General features: G+C 40.0%; 1 pseudogene; it reads right to left on the bottom strand.

Annotated features, from left to right (window-relative positions):
* Positions 1-12,514: 12,514 nt before the first annotated feature.
* The window catches only part of LOC137776197 (uncharacterized), a 37,697-nt pseudogene continuing 32,738 nt past the window's right edge, over positions 12,515-17,473 (bottom strand).

The raw sequence follows: 17,473 nt of genomic DNA, 5'->3' as shown, positions 1-17,473 counted from the left end.
GTTTGCTTTAGAATTTAATGTTTTAACTTATCAAAATTATCATCATGATGCCAAATATTATTAAAACATTTCAAAAAAACTGCAAAGTATTTATCCTTAGTTCTGGTGAGCTAAAGTTATAGTTTCCTTTTAGGTACAAAAAAAAAGTATATTGGTAAATTGATTTCTCAGTCATAAGGACTTCACGTTCACCTTAGTAACTCAGTGAAAAACTGAAATAAAAATTTCTCCAAATGGAAGAGGGAACCCTCCTACACTGTTGGTGGGAGTGTAAATTGGTGCAGCCACTATGGAAAACAGTATGGAGGTTCCTCAAGAAACTAAAATTCAAATTGCCATATGATCCAGCAATCCCATTCTTGGAAATATATCCAGACAAAACTATAATTCAAAAGATACATGCACCCCTATATTCATAGCAGCACTATTACAATAGCCAAGACATGGAGACAACCTAAATGTCCATCCACAGAGGAATGGATAAAGAAGATGTGATACACACACACACACACACACACACACACACAATGGAATACTACTCAGCCATAAAAAAGAATGAAATAATGCCATTTGCAGCAACATGGATGGAACTAGAGATTATCATACTAAGTGAAGTAAGTCAGAAAGAGAAAGACAAATACCATATGATACCACTCATATGTGGAATCTAAAATATGACACAAATGAACTTACTTACAAAACAGAAACAGACTCTCAAACATAGAGAAAAACTTATGGTTACCAAAGGAGAAGTGGGGGGGGGGAGGGATAAATTAGGAGCTTGGGACTAGCAGATACAAACTACTACATATAAAATAGATAAACAACAAAGTCCTACTGTATAGCACAGGGAACTATATTCAATATCCTGTGATAAACCATAATGGAAAAGAATATGAAAACTAATATATATTTATTTTTTACTGGATCACTTTGCTGTACACCAGAAACTAACACAACATTGTAAACAACTATGCTTCAATTAAAAAAAAAAAAGAGGCTCCTGCTTCAATTCAGTCATTCACTTCACAGATGCACATTGAGCACCTTCTATGCGTAAGGGATGGAGGACATAGCCATGAGCAAGACAGACATAACCCTGCTCTCAAGGAAATTATAATTTAGTCATGGAGGGGGAGGAGGGTGGAGAATTTGGTGTGGTAGAGGTAAAATAGTCTCACGATACCAGAACAAAGGGGTCAGTTGCTGAAAAAAATAAAAAGATGTAGCAAATTGTAGCTGCAAATAAAGTCACCCCCAATAGATTAATAAGTTCACAATTAAATACTAGGTAGGGTCCTGGTAATGTTTTAGAAGAGACAGTCATCATGACTGTGACAGTAGTGAGTACCGTAATAATGGCTAAGACACAATGTAAGTTTCACTTCATTTCTAATATTCCTTAAAAAAAAATCTTTTTGCCAAAGTTTGTTTCTCATATTTCAAAGGGAAAGGCCTTTATCGCATCTGTATTTTAGGGGAAGCAAACTGCAAAATGTTTGAAATTCATGAGGAGACACATTTGTTTCTGGCCCCAAACAATCCTCTATTCCCCAAAGACAAAAATTTCCAAATGTACCTTACAACGTCCTGGCAATCTCTGGAAGCTGAAAATATTCTAGTACCTGAGATTTCAGCTAAAAATAATTCTTTGATTTTTCTCTGCTGACAGGAGGGAGATTATGATATCTCCTTTAATAGATAAAGGTCCATGGAATGGGCGATATCTGATAACTTATCTTAAAAAAATCTTCATGTGGAATGCTGGCTTTATTTTGAACTTCCAATCCAGCTCATGGGCATGCATGCATACTGTTCAGATTTCATTATTTATGATTCTGACATAACTTTAAGGATAGGCAGTTAGACAGGAAATAGAAGCAATTATTTAGGCTGCTAGTCAGCATTTTTATTGATGCTGACTCATAAATTCCTTGATATGGTCACGTCTAGCCAACTCTTCCTTAATTTGCATGCAGTCACAAGAAGGAATTATGACCCTGAAATCACAGCTGGAAATCTCTCTTTCAGTTTTCGTGACTCCACAGGGCGTCCACTGATAACTGGCTTGTCATTTGCTCATTTTTACCTTTGCCATGATTTTATCTCCACACAAATCACTTGCCAAATGTTTCTGGAAGCAGCACAGTTGTTTTCACTTGAAACAACCCACTGCTGGATGCTTATATTTCTTCTGCTGTCAAATTCAGTAACTTGGTCCGAATTGCTATAGCTCTAGTCACAAGTAAATCAACGCTTCATGTGAAAGTTCTCATTTTTATTGTCGAGGTATTAAATGCAATCAAGACTCATAAAAAAAAAAAAAAAAAAAAAAGACTCATAAAATGATTTATTCCCCTGTGGAGTAGAAAGGACAGTAATCAAGTATATCCAAAATCATTATAGTCACCACAGCAGCCAGATTGAACTAGAATCCAAATGATCTCTAGACTCTGTCATGCACCCTAAGTCCTTTTTTCTCTTACATTTGCTGGTCTTAGAAAAACAGATATTCATCCTAGTAGCCTTTAGTTGAGGTGGTCATTATGATTTTTGTACAGTGCTATGAAATTAACATTCACATGTATATTTCACGTGGGTCCCCTGCATGTAAAAATGCTTTTGGGAGAGCATTGGATTGGGAGAGTCAATATTTCTTTTTTCTTAATTAATTTCTTAATTTATGGATTTTTGGCTGCGTTGGGTCTTCATTGCTGCACGGGCTTTCTCTAGTTGTAGCAAGCACCACTCTTCATTGCGGTACACAGGCTTCCCATTGTGGTGGCTTCTCTTGTTGCAGAGCACGGGCTCTAGGTGTGTGGGCTTCAGCAGTTGTGGCGCACGGGCTTAGTTGCTCCATGGCACGTGGGATTTTCCCGGACCAGAGCTTGAATCCGTGTCTCCTGCACTGGCAGGCGGATTCTTAACCACTGCGCCACCAGGGAAGCCCAAGTTGATATTTTAGAAATGGAGAAAACAAGACTCGGAAGCTAAATGACTAGTCCAGGATGATACAGGTACCAAGTGGCCCTGCGGATGCTGGAATCCTCTGACTCCCTGACAAGGCTACCCTCGCTGTACTCCCCTCAACAAACCAAATAAAACAAATGAAGTTAGAAAGTAGAGGCGATGTGTCTGACAATTGACAAAAGGATCTCATTGCTGGGATGGACAAGCAAACGTGACCTTTTGTTTGGTTCTGTTAAAAAACCATGATCCTCTGTCTTCCATTTGATGTCTGTAGTTCCTGGGGTTTCTTCCACGCCTGTAACCAATTCCATTTGATAGAGATGCCCTTTTGTCTAACGTTGCTTTTACTTTCAGACAATGAAGATAGTATGGGGTTAGAAATTTTATCAACCTAGGTCTGAAATTCAATTCTGCTACCATTTGTGTGACCTAAAGGCATGAAAAAATCTCTCCCAAGCAAAACAGTAGATAAATGAAAATTTACCTCCTCATTGAATTGCTGTGACGATTTTAATGATAATTCCGTTTATGCATAGTGCCTGGCACAGCGAAGGTAATCCACAGATGCCTTTCCTTTGATATGATCATATTCTGCCTTCTGTGTGCATTTAGGTTATGTACTTGTTTTATAGTTAACGGTGCACTGCAATGATGGCCAAGAGAATAAGGGAAAAACGAGACTAAGATGGATTCAATACACATCCTCTAAATATAATATTTATCTGGTCTAACATCTGTATTAGCATGATGAATTTCAATTAAAGTATCCAGAATCTCCTACTGGAGCAAAAATCTCTTAGTAATCTATACATGCAAATTATTTAAACCTCATATTTAGAAAATGGTGAACAATACAGAGATTCTTTTAATCCAGTGCCATAGACTCACATGAAAGGATGCGTGAACCTAAGTGTACCTGGTTAGCTACCATTCCCTCGTTTATTAAATAAACATTTATCGAGTTCCTTCCTGGAGCCTGTTAGATTCCAGGTAGAGAAGCAACCAAAAGTTACGACGGGCATTCTTGAATTCTAATGTGTCTCTAATGTGGGGAAAGATGGGTTTCAAGTAAACTTGGAATCCATATAATTTCAAAATTGACCTGACACTAAGGATTCCCTGCAACTATCAAGCTATTTCATGATGGCAGGTAACCGGAAGGGGGAGCTAGCCCCTTCTGTTCAGTGTCACCAGTGTTATTTCTACCACACTAAAGGGGTTACCTATCGCCAAGTGCTGCCTTCTGGCCAGCTGGCCCGAGACTCCTGGACACACCTGGGAAAATGGGAAAATGACATAAGAATGTTCCTTTCGATTTGGACTCTGATTTTACTCATGAACGTCAAAGGAAAAAGAAGCCTTAGATCATCTTATCCATGCCTCTATTTTACAGATAAGGAAACTGAGGCCCAGAGAGGCAGAGCCTTGACATATGTAAGTGTGCATATTTATACTAAAAATTAATCGTTGTTTATCTGAAATTCAAATTTAACTCAGCACCCTGTATTGTTATTTGCTGAATGTGCAACGATGTCCAACAAAATAAAATGTTAATCCAATGTAAGCCTTTAAACAGTGTTATCAGCCCCGTTTCTATAGTCATTTTCTTATTTTTAAAGGTCTCTATAGTATTCCTAATTCATATTATTTGGGGACCTGTAACTTCAAGGATGCCTTTCATTTGTTGGAGTGGAAATGATTTTAATAGTGATCTGAGATCATTTATATAATTGTAATTAAGCTTAAGTAAAGTACTTGAAATATGTATCCCCCATATTTAAGAATAATTCTAATTGGTAGTGGGTCCTTTTCTTTTTCAGATTTAGCCTGATAACCACTGAGAAAGGGAGAGACTGAGCCTACATTCAATTCGGGAAATGATTGGATCAGAGGTTCGATGATACGTTTTCAGCGAGTAGCCAATCAAGAGGATGGTGATAGAAATATCTGTGTCAGTATCAGCAAGGAGCCAGTCCCTTGCTGTTTCACAAAAGCCATAATCCCAGTAACGGCGATTTCTTCTTGTAACAAAGAAGACAGTAAAATCAAAGGGGAAATATTCAAAGTGGAATGAAAGGAATTGGCACTAGAAAAGATGATGTGGTGACTGGAGAAAAATAGGAAAAGATTTTAGAAGTTCTCCATTGTGGGGGGACTCTACAATCACTGGCTTTGCCTCTTGTCCAGTTTCCTTCCCTGTTGTACTAACCCTGTGCTTCCTGGGTGTCTGCTCGAAACCAGCAGAAAGAGGAAAGGTTTCCACACGCTAATAGGTAAATCCAAGCAGCCCGTGTCTGCGTGGAGCAACCAGTGACTCAGTAATGCTCAAAAGCAAGATCAGAGGCAAAGCAAACCTGCCTTCCCCCAGATGCTTGGTGACTGGGTTCTAATAATCCACCCTGAAAGTTAGCGCCCAAGGGCAAGTATGCGGCAGAGCAGAGCCGGCACAGAAACACCTCAGTTCGTGCAGCGGAAAAGACAGAGGGTCAGAAGTTCTAAATCTTGGACACCACTCTACCAGCAACGAGCTCTGATTTTGGACAAGTTCTTCATCCTCTCCCTTTATGGAATGAAGACGTTGAACAAGACTAAGCTCCTTATCCTATGACGCTCCAAAGAACCTTAATTTAATTACCTTTTCCCCCAAACCCTCACTTCCCTTGCCCATCTTTCCCCCCAGATCTACCTAGCACAGCCCTAACCCTCAATCAACCCAACTCTTCTAATCTTTGTGTCGCCGCCCCCAGGCAGCTGAGAAGCACGGGAGAAAGTGTCGCAACTGAGAAGGTGGGTGCCACCCCCGATCCAGAGCGAGCAGCCTCCCCCTTCATGCGGCAAAGGTCCTCCCTCAGTTTAGAGAGAATAGAGAACCCCTCGGGTCCCTGCCTTCTGCCTGCTCTGCAGACTCACTGCCGCCACAAGTGATCTCCTCTTCCCGTCTCTGTAGAGGAGGGATCTTTCCCTGGACAATGCTCCACTGATTAGCATTTCTATGAGACATAACTTTCTTCCATTTTACTGAGGATTTCTTCAGCATAAAATGCTTACATAATCTGTTATTTTTCAAAAACCCTCCCTTGTGTGTCCTGAGGGGCCGTTTCCTTTCTTGAGTTAAGCTCTTCGAAAGGGTGGTCTGTGACAATCATGCCCACTGTATTTCAATTCCCTCCTTCATTCACTTTTACCCGGCTTCTGCCCCGGCCACCCCAAGTGAACACCCCTCTCCAAATTATCACCTGCCTTATTGCTAAAGCCAGAGGACACGTTCTAGTCCTCATGCCTAATAGCACTTGCACTGAAATGTCCTTTCCCTTGGCTTTTATAATCTCCCTCTCTCTCTGTCTCCACCTTAAATGTTGATCTCCCACCTGGTAGTGTCTCAGGCTCTTCTTCCCTGGTTGGATAAATTTACCAACTTTCTAGATTTCATTTTTCCAAAACCGAACTAGTCATCCTGCTCACTAAACCCTCTATGTCCTTCTCAACTTGAGGGACCAGCAGTCACTTTATCACCAATATCAGAAACCTTAACCCCATCCTTGAATTCACCATTTCTTTCACCTTCATTATAATTGGGCATTGAATCAATATCAGTTCCACCTCTGTAATGTCACGCTCGTTATCAGGCAGATCTGATCTTGTCATCACCACCAACCACCTCTGAGACGCCACACTGAAAATTTTCAGAGGTTCCAGAGCACCGACAAGATACAGTGCAGCTCTTCGCCATGGACCGCAAAGCCTTCTGAGAGCCATCGCTTACATACTGCACTGATCGCACCTCCAGCCACTCTGCGCTGTTGCACTCTGTATTTTTGTCAGAACAAGTGCCTGTGGTCTCCAGAATATCTCATGCTGGTACTCACCCAGGGACTTTGCACATCCTTCTCCTTCTGCTAAATTCCTCTGCTCCCCATGTCAGCTGACTCGAGTCTACACATGCTTCAGACTCAGCGCCAGTGTCTTCTCCACAAAAAGTCTTTCTTGCTGGGCCAGTCTTTGTTGGTCTAGCCCACTATCTGGAATATAGCAAAACTTTCAATGTTTTTGAAAGTTCAATGATCTGCTTCAATGATTTTCTTTTATTTTACTTTTTAAAATTTTATTTATTATTATTATTATTTTGGGGGGCTGCATTGGGTCTTCATTGCTGCACGTGGGCTCTTCTCTAGTTGCAGCGAGCAGGGGCTCCTCTTGTTGCGGAGCATGGGCTCTAGGAGCACGGGCTTCAGTAGTTGCGGCGCACGGGCTTAGTTGCTCCGTGGCATGTGGGATCTTCCCGGACCAGGGCTCGAACCCGTGTCCCCTGCATCAGCAGGTGGATTCTTAACCACTGTGCCACCAGGGAAGTCCCGTGATTTTCTCTTTTAAGCAAGTCAATTTACCCTAATTAGTAAAGTACCTCAACTTTATTTGTGCTTCACTTACTCTTCTTTGGGTCTTTATCGCATTTTCAGTGTATCACTTTTAATTCTGTCTTACACAGTTCTTACAAAATATTTTCCAAATAAAAATGTTAAAGAGAAGCAGATGAAGGCATGGGATTAATAGAAAACTGTAAAATGAAAACGAGATGGGGTTGGGACCTAGTTTACCATGGAATATCTGGCCCTCCAGCTATTTCCCCCATGTGATATTTCCAGAGCTTCTTCAGTTACAATTCCTTAAATTTTAAATATTGTATAAAGCTTCTAGCTGCCTTGAATGTAGGAGTTTTCAAAGAGGGTGTAAGTACTATAAGTGTGTGTTTAAATGTGAATATGAGTGTTAGTAAAGATACAGGCTAAGCTTCTGTGATGAAGAAAGTCAAAAAAAAACACCCCTGGCTCCAACAAGGTAGAAATTTATTTCTCATATAATAGCTGTAGCCAGATAGTCCAGGGAGGCTGGGCAGGTCTACACAAGAGACCCAACTTCCTTCTGCCCTCTCGTTCTGCCATGCTCTAGAACCGCTCTGTCCAATATGGCATCCACTACCCATGAGTTCCTATTGAGCTCTTGGAGTGTGGCTGGTTCAAACTAGGACATGCTGCAATACATGTACAAACACATACCAGTTTTCCAAGACTCCGTATGAAAAAAGAATTCAAATATTTCATTAATAACTTTATATTGATTGCATGTTGAAATAATATTTTGGATGCATTGGGTCAAGTAAGATATGTTATTAAATCTAATTTTATCCATTTTTTCTGTTTAGAAAATCTTTAATCACACTTGTGTCTCACATTATATTTTGCCTGAACAGTGCTGTTCTAGAATGTAGTGTATTATCTTCATCTATATGGTAAAAACTGGCTCACAGTACCACATATGTGGTCAGAAAAAAGCAGGAAAGAAAAATAGTAGAAGACAAATCTCTAAGGAGATGATGTGCGATCAGTTCACTCAGATTCCATTGGTGAGGGCTTAGTCACATGGCCCCATCAAGCTGCCCAGAATATAAGGAAACGTAGTGTGTGGATGGTCAGCCATGTGCTGTACTGGAAACAAAAGGAGGGAGAATGGATTCCAGGGTAATGTGTACTAACTATGTGGTCTCTGTCACGGGTATGTCTCTAGAAAGTGTTACCAGAGTTGACTTTGAGTAGAAGGGCATTGAAGACGTTCCCTGGGTTGAGGGGATGGGGAAAAGAGTAGAAGGACATTCAGAAACCCCATGAAAAATAACCAAAGTAAGATATTTCAACACCTGGTTTGAGGAAGTAAAAGAAGGAAGAAGAGGTAAACAATGGCTCCAGGAGAATAGGGGATTGGCCAAGGGGGAAGATGTCCTTATGTTCAAGGCAGTGCTTAATAGAAGACGGTAGGAGGGTGAAGGTAATCAGCTTTCTGCTTCTGTAGGTGGGGCAGAGGAAGGTGGGATATGACTTTGCTCCCACATGTTGTAGAATTGATATGGGAAATCAATAGTCAACTGAGATCCTAAGAGTCTCAAGAACTCAAGACAGAGGATGGTGAAGAGAGAATGTAATGGGCACAAATGTACATGGATGAATCTCCCAGACACAGTGTTGAACAATAGAATCAAGACACAAAAGAATATATACAGTATTGTTCAATTTATATAATGTTCCAAAAGTGGCAAATCTAATCTATGGTTATAGACAGCAAATGCTGATTGCTTGGGGGAGGGTAATGCCTGAGACAGGCTTCTGAGTTGCTGGTAATGCTCTATATCTTGATCTGGGTGATGTGTATATGGATATGTTGCTTGGTAGTCATTATTCATGGTCAGTGCTTGTCTGTATTAATATTATATTCAATAAAAACTGTATAGAAACAAACAAGCAAACAAGGGGATGGGTGACTATGAGTGATAGAGTGCCTACATTATAGACCAACCATGATTCATTCCTTGGGACTGGGGAGTGGCCGGCATTACCTAAGCACATTGCTGCTCACTTAATACCTGAATGAAATCAAGGTTCTTTTTACAGGGAAGCAGGGGAGAATGGCTGTTAAGTAGGCAGCAAATAGTGACTGATAACATGCAGTTATTTTTCAAATGACTTCACTTCATAGCCATTGACCTGGGTGAATATCCACCATGAATTTTGAAATAAGAAAGATAAGATGCTAAGTAATATTCTCATTCTACTAAAATTATCCTTCCCATATATGGAGAGAGACACACCAGGCTATCAAAGCTGGGTCCCTGAGGACAGGTGGGTGGGAAAAATGAGGGGCAGAGCTTGGAAGGGTTTTCTTGGTTTTGCATTGTTTCCCTGACTATAGGAAGCATGTATACTTTTATATTTTTTTGAAGCAGAATTTACTAGGAAGATTAAAATTAAAAAGATCAATCATCTGGTCAATTAGAAACTAAGGTACTAGTGTAACAGAAAAGAACAAACCTGAATCCATATTAGATCTGTTTCCTTTAGCTTTAACTTTGTGCTCTTTTGCCTGTGCTTAGTCACGCTGGCTCTGCACGTTTTGTAAAAGAATGTTGCCTATTGCCTGAAATAAACGTGGTAGCCCATTCTCTAGGCTCTCTGATGATAAACATGTAACACTCTTCCATTCATACAGAGATAAAAAGTTGCAGAACAGAGAATACAATTTTCTTGTTGGAGGTTTATAGGCACCTTGTGACCAGACCTATACGGACAGCTGTACTAACGAAGGGGAAGCTAGTTCCTGGGACACTAGTCCATCATCTTCTCGGTCTGCTGGCTTTCCAAATAAAGTCACTATTCCTTGTCCCAACACCTTGTCTCTCCATTTACTGGCCTGTCGTGTGGTGACCAATACAAGCTTGGACTCAGTAACACTAGGAATGGGTGAATTTCATAAAGCAGAGTAAGGATAAGACTAGACTAGACTCGAAGGCCAGGTAGCAACACTTTATCTTTTGCTCTTATTACGTCATTAAAAGAAGCACTGTTTTAACTGATTGCCCCCTTAAATAAGCCCCAGAACCCGATGGTACGGTGCTTTCTAAGTGCTTTTGTTCCTTAGAACGAGTTCTTGAGTAACGTTTGAAAACTATTAACATAGAACAGAATTCTCGGCAGGATTCAATTTCTTTCTGTGTCTTAAAATTGTGGAGAAGCGGGTAAGTGGGAAAAAGTCAATTTTGTCTGGCAACACCCACCTGTCAGAGGCATTTGTTTCCTGGGAGGAGAAAAGGTACCACCATTCTGAACAAAATCAGTTTTTCAGAAATCTGATTCACAGATCTGAGCATTCAGGGCATTCACACAAAGCTTTTTCATTAGCTATTTTGGCATCATTACCACTTCATCTAATAAATGCTAATTAATACTGACACTACAGTGTCAAATTCACCTTCAGGACTTTTCCTCATTTGTGGAGGTTGCCTTAACTTTTTCTCAGGTGTGAAGCAAACAGCAGTAAAAACTTTAAATTCTTCTGTCATTTGTTTAGTACTGAAATTACTCATTTTTGCCTACCTTCTTGACTCAATTTCATATTCAGCTATGCATAAAACAGCTATGCAAATACAATTAAAAATTCATTGTCAAACTGGTATGCATAGATTTTTTTTTTTAAAAAAGAAACACTTCTAGAAATATTGGCTTTGGAGTCTTCAAATTAGAGTCAAGTCCTTTTAAACAATGTGACAATGAAGAAAAGTATACATATATCATTTTGCACATACTGTGTGACTGTATCTGTAGAATTACCAGAAGTGAACGTTTTTACCTTTTTTTTTTTTTTTGGTTTTATAGGATTTTTTTCTTGATTGTCAAAGTACATACTTACTATTAAAATCTCTCTCTATATATATGTCAGGTGAAAAGGAGCAGAAAATAGTCCATCACACAGATGGAACCACTGTTAATATTTTAGTCTATTATTTCCAATCATGTATCTTTTCTTCTATAGGCTTTGGAGTCAAATACTCCAGACTTCTGCTCTACTGATGATTAGCTGTGTGACCTTAAGCAAACTATTCATTATCTCTGAGCCTTAGCTTTTTCCTTATCTGTAAAATAGGGAGTATCTATCAATACTTATAATTGTTACGTGAGTGGACTGGAATATGGTATGGTAAAGTCACTGTCTCTTTTAAAAACTCAGGTTTACTAAGGATAATTTACATAGTATAAAATTTACATTTTGTAGTATTAAGCTTTTTAAGTTTTGACAAACATATACAGTCATGGAATCACTACCATGATGAAAATATAGGGAGTTTCTGGCATGAGCAACAACTACTCTAATTTCTGTCTCTATAGATTTGTCTATTCTTGACTTTCCATATAAATAGAATCATACAATATATGGTCTTTCATGACTGATTTCTTTCACTTTGCATAATATTTTAAAGGTTCACCCACGTTGTAACATGTACCAATAATTCATTCCTGTTTACTGCCAAATAATAAACTTCACTGTATAGATATACCATATTTTATTTATCCATTAGCTGATGGACATTTGGATTGTTTCCACCTTTTGGCTATTATGAATAGTGCTGCCATGAGCATTTGTGTAGAAGTTTTTTTGTGTGTATGGGGAACATATGATTTCAGTGCTTTTGAGTGTATAGCTAGGGGTGAAATTGCTGGGTCATTTGATAATTCTATATTTAGCATTTTAAGGAACTACCAAACTGTCTCTTAAGGCTGTTGAACCATTTACGTTCCTACAAGCAATGTGCGAGGGTTTCTCCCACAACGTAGTCCATATTTCCTTTGTCCTCAACAAGTACCTCGGTTGGTTGTGGCTTTTTGCCTCGTTGGGTAAAACAAACATTTTTTCCTGAAGGGTCTGTGCCGTTAGTATTCCTGCGTGTATTGGGTTGCTGTAGTTTTCCATTGACTTTAATTCCAGGGCACAGTAGTAATAAGGGCTCACCAATACTCTAGGCGTACTCTTTCTTACTCCCTTGTGGAATAGCAATCCACTTCCCCCTTGGGACGTAGGATCCATTGCCCCAGACAGCACAGTATCTCTTTACTCTGTCTATTGATTTAGAGGCAAGACTGGCTGGGTGGCAATCTTATCTTCCAGTTCAATGGAATCATTGTTGCATCTTTTGGTGGAAGCATTTCTCCCTTTAGAGTAAGACCTATAGGCCAGCAGAGCATGAAGTCATGGGAACAGGAAGCAAAAATGTTGCCACTATATCATTAGGGGTAATAGTAAGTGGTTCTACGCCCATTTCCACCCCTTGATTCCTGGACCTGTGAATCCTGGCTAGGACAGAAAGAACATCATCTATTGAATGCTGACTCAGGACAAGGTCAGCCTCCTGGAGAACCCTGCCCCAACCCTGCAAGGTATTGCCACCTAGCTGACATGATAGCTGAGTCTTCAAAAGGCCATCTCGCTGTTCTATGGAGACAGCTGCTTCAGGATGGTGAGAAACATCTTAAGACCAATGAATTCCCTGAGCATGGGCACACTGCTGCACTTCATTTGCGCTGGAGTTCCTTGATCAGAGGCAATGACAGGGGGTAAGGCACTGTGGAAGCCCATAGAAGGTAGTTTTGGCAGAAGCACTGCGTGCAGGGAAAGCAAATCTGTATACCAAGTAAGCGTCTATTCCAGTAAGAACAAAACACTGCGCTTTCCATGATGGAAGTGGACCAATGTAATCAACCTGCCACCAGGCTGATCACCCCTGGGAATGGTGCCATCTGGGGGCTCAGTCTTGGTTTCTGCTGCTGGCGGACTCGGCACTCATCATTGGCTGTAGCCAAGTTGGCCTTGGTGAGTATAAGTCCATTTTGCTGGCTGCTTATATAACTCCCATCCCTGCCACCAGGGCCACTTTGTTGATGAGCCAATTGGTGGATGGCAGAAATGGCTGGGGGAAGAAACTGACTGGTATCCACAGAAGGGGTCATCCTGTCTGCTTGATTATTAAAATCCTCCTCTGCAGAGGTCACTCTTTGATAAATAGTCACATAGGACATAAATATCTTCATGTTTTTCATTCATTCAGAGAGGTCTCCTCACATTCCTTTAAACCTCCTTGCCACCAATTTTCCAATCATGTTCCTTACAAGTCCCTGACCATCCAGTCAAACCACTGGCCACAGCCCATGAATACATACAATTCAGCTCAGAATGTACAATTGCACATCTAGCCGTTTCTCCTTCCAAGAAAAATGAACAACCAGGTGTACTGCTCAAAGTTCTGTCCACCAGGCAGATTTCCCTTCAAAATTGTCCCTTAGGGGTGTCCTGGAAAGGGCTTTCAGAATGCAGCTGTCCACTTCTGGGTGGTTTCTGGATATTGTGCAGAACCATCTATAAACCTGATGCAAGTTCTCTCTCTCTCTCTGTCAACTGATTGTAGGGAAATCCTCACTCCTCATAGGCACAGGCTGGGAGAGCAGGAGTGGAGACCATGGGCATTTGGGCCACTGCTTCATGTAACTTACTTGTGCCTGCAGGGCCTACTTGAGCCGAATCTTGTATATTCCACCTCCACTTGATGGTGGGGTGCTTCTGTGAACCCCCGACTTTATGGCTTGGTGGGTCAGACAACACCCACAGTACATGATGGGTAGCACAGGGTCACACAATAACTTGATGGCCCATGGTTAATTGTTCAGCCTTTACGAAGGCCCAGTAGCAAACCGAAAGCTATTTCTCAAAAGGAGAGTAGTTGTCTGCAGAGGATGCCAGGGCTTTGCTCCAAAATCCTAAGGGTTTGGGAACTTCCTTGGTGGTCCAGGGGTTAAGACTTCACCTTCCAGGGCTTCCCTCGTGGTACAGTGGTTAAGAATCCGCCTGCCAACGCAGGACACACGGGTTCGAGCCCTCGTCCGGGAAGATCCCACATGCCGCGGAGCAACTAAGCCCATGTGCCACAACTACTGAGCCTGCGCGCCTAGAGCCCGTGCTCCGCAACAAAGAGAAGCCACCTCAGTGAGAAGCCCACGCACCACAACAAAGAGTAGCCCCCGCTCGCCACAACTAGAGAAAGCCCGTGTGCAGCAACGAAGACCCAGTGCAGCCAAAAATAAAAAAAATAAAATAAATAAATAAAATTTTAAAAAATTAGCCCTTCTGATGTATATGTGTGTAATGTACAGTGTATTGTTGTTGTAATTTGCATTTTCCTCTTTACTGATGGTGTTCAACACTTTCATGTGTCTTTTGGCCATTTGGGTAGCCTCTCTTATGGAGTGCCTATTCAAGTGCCCATCTCCGTTTTTCTTCTGGGCTGTTTTTCCTTTTTTTTGGTAGAAGTTTAAAAAATATATATTCTAAATTAAAGTCCATTGTTACACATATGCTCCTACTTTCTGCTTTGTTTTTAAACTCACAGTGGTGAATTTGGTGAATAAAATTTCTTATTTTAAATGCAGTTCCACTTATTCAACTTTTCCTTTATAAGTATGATGGTCCCTGTTGATGAAGGCTTTCTTTATGTCATGCTATAAATTTGTATTATATTTTCCTTTCACATTTATATCTAAAATTCACCTAGAATTGATTTATGTGTATATTGTGATGTAGGGGTCAGGATTTATTTTGTATGTTTGGATGTTCAGTTGTCCCAAAACCTTTTATTGAACGGGTCATTTTCCCACCCTGCTCAGCTGTGTGACCTTTTCATAAATCAATCATCCATGTAAGTGTAGCACTGATTGTAGATTCCTTTCCTGATTGTAGATTCTGTCCTCTGGTGTATTTGGCTATCCTTGCAGCAAAACAACACTCCCTTAATTACTGTAGCTTTATAATAAACTTTTTATCCCCTAGAGTAAGTCCTCCTGTTTTTTCCCTTCAACATTTTTTTCAGTATTCTTGGCCCTTTGCATTTTCAAATAAAATTAGAACTGTCTTGTAAGTTTTTATACAAAAGAAACCTGTTAGCATTTTTTAATGGGATTTTATTAAATCCATAACTATTTGGGGAGAACTGACTTCCTTAACTTTAACCCATTAATATGAGTTCCAAGTCTTAAATCAATTAATCCAAGTCTTTAACTCATTAATATGTTATGTCCCTTCCATGTATTTAGGTCTCAATAGCGTTTTTTAGTTTTTGGTGCAATGGTTTTTACACAGTTTTCATTTGATTTATTCTTTAAAATATCATATATTTGATGTTATTTTGAATTAAATCATTTAAAATTATATTTTCTAATTGTTTACTGCAGGTATGAAGGAATACATTTGGGTACCTGATGATATTGCTAAATTCTAATAGTTTTGTCTTATTTTGGATTTGACATGCATAATTATGTCATCTGCAAAGAACACTTATTTTTTTATTCCAATCATTATGCCTCTTCTTTATTTCATTTATTTGTTTGTTTGCTTGTTTATTGCCTTACTGTGCTGGCTAGGACACATTACAGTGTTAAGTTTAAAGTGGTAAGAGTGGTAAGATTGAGAACCTTGTCTGGTTCCCAACTCAGAGGGAAAGCTTTTGCTTTACCATGAAGTACAATGCTTACTATAGGGTTTTTGGTACTCTTTATTTAGATTAAGGAAGTTCCTGTCTATTAATAGTTTGCAAAAAGTATTGACCTTGGATGGTGAGTTTTATCGAATGCATTACTGTCTATCTTTTTTATGACCATATATGATTTTTTCTTTATTAAAATAAAGAAACGAATTGTAGTCATTACTTCTCGAATGTTAAAACAACCTGTGTTCTTAGAATAAACCCAACTTGTTAGTGATGAATTATTTTTATATGACTTGGACTTGATTTACTTATTTTTTCGTTTAGAATTCTACATCTATGTTTATAAGAGGCATTGTCTGTACGCATTCTTTGATTTTATTTAAACTTCCCCATAATGACAACAACTTCTTCCCAACAAGATGTTCCTGGTACAAATGAAAATGTTCTCATTGGCTATGAACTGAATTGTGTCCCCCTCAAAATTCATGTAAGAACAATAACCCCCAGTGTGACTGTATTTGGAGACAGGGTCTTTAGGAGGTAGTTAAAGTTAAGTGAAGTCCTAAGAGTGGGGCCCTAATCCAATAGGACTGGCAGCCTTATAACAAGAGGAAGGTCTCCCTCTACCCCCTGATGCATGCACTGGGGAAAGGCCATGTGAGGACATAGTGAAAGGCAGCCATCTACAAACCAGAAGGAGAGCACTCACCAGAAACCAAGTTTTCCTGTACCTTGATAATGGGCTTCTAGCCTTCAGAGCTGTGAGAAAGTAACTATTTGTTGCTTAAACCACCCAGGCTGTGGTCTTTTGTTATGGCAACCTGAGCAGACTAAGACATCACCTATATCCAAGAAAGAAAGGTATAAAATCCCACCAGTTACATATCTATCCACCTCTGGGAGTGTTTTGGTTTGCTTGTTTTTTGTTTTAGTTTTTTTTGGCCACGCAGCACGTCATGCAGGATCTTAGTTCCCCGAACAGGATTGAACCTGTGCCCCTGCGGTGGAAGCTCCGAGTCTTAACCATCAGACCACCAGGGAAGTCCCTCTGTGTGTTATTAACTAACTGCTTTCCTAGCTCATTTACAAGCCCACCTGAGTATGCTATAATGCAAAGACTAAACTGCAAAGTCAACAACCATGAAATTTCTTTATATCAAGTAATATAGAAAAGGAGGAGGATGGCAAAAATATTCAAAATATGCAAAGTCATAAAAACAAGCAAGAAAAATATGCCTCACTGCTATAGTCTTCATTTCTATTACTGACTGCAAGGCTGTAGTTGATAATAATAATTTCATTTTATTCTACTAACAATTCCATGGTTCCTGGGCCCTCAACCAGTACCTAAGCTAGCTGGGAATTTTTACTTGGTGAAGTAATCTGAAGTTTCATTTCTGAAGGGCTTGAGTTCTTAATGGTTCTGTCTTTGCTGGGTTGCAGTGGTTTTCTGTTAACTTTTATAAATGGACAGGGAAGTAGTAAGAAGTGCCCCCAGGGAAAGTCTTCTCATGTCCAGATTTTACTCGCTGATGCCATTTCATAACAGAAGTTGACATTGCACTGACTTGGTTATCAGAATCAATTTCCCCAACTAGTCTCTGTTAGTTCAGGGACATAGGACCTGAAATGGCCAGATGGTAGACTCTACTT

The sequence above is a fragment of the Eschrichtius robustus genome, chromosome 14 (assembly GCF_028021215.1).
Source record: "Eschrichtius robustus isolate mEscRob2 chromosome 14, mEscRob2.pri, whole genome shotgun sequence".
Classification (NCBI taxonomy): Eukaryota; Metazoa; Chordata; class Mammalia; order Artiodactyla; family Eschrichtiidae; genus Eschrichtius; species Eschrichtius robustus.
This window is presented reverse-complemented; position numbering and strand designations above follow the sequence as displayed.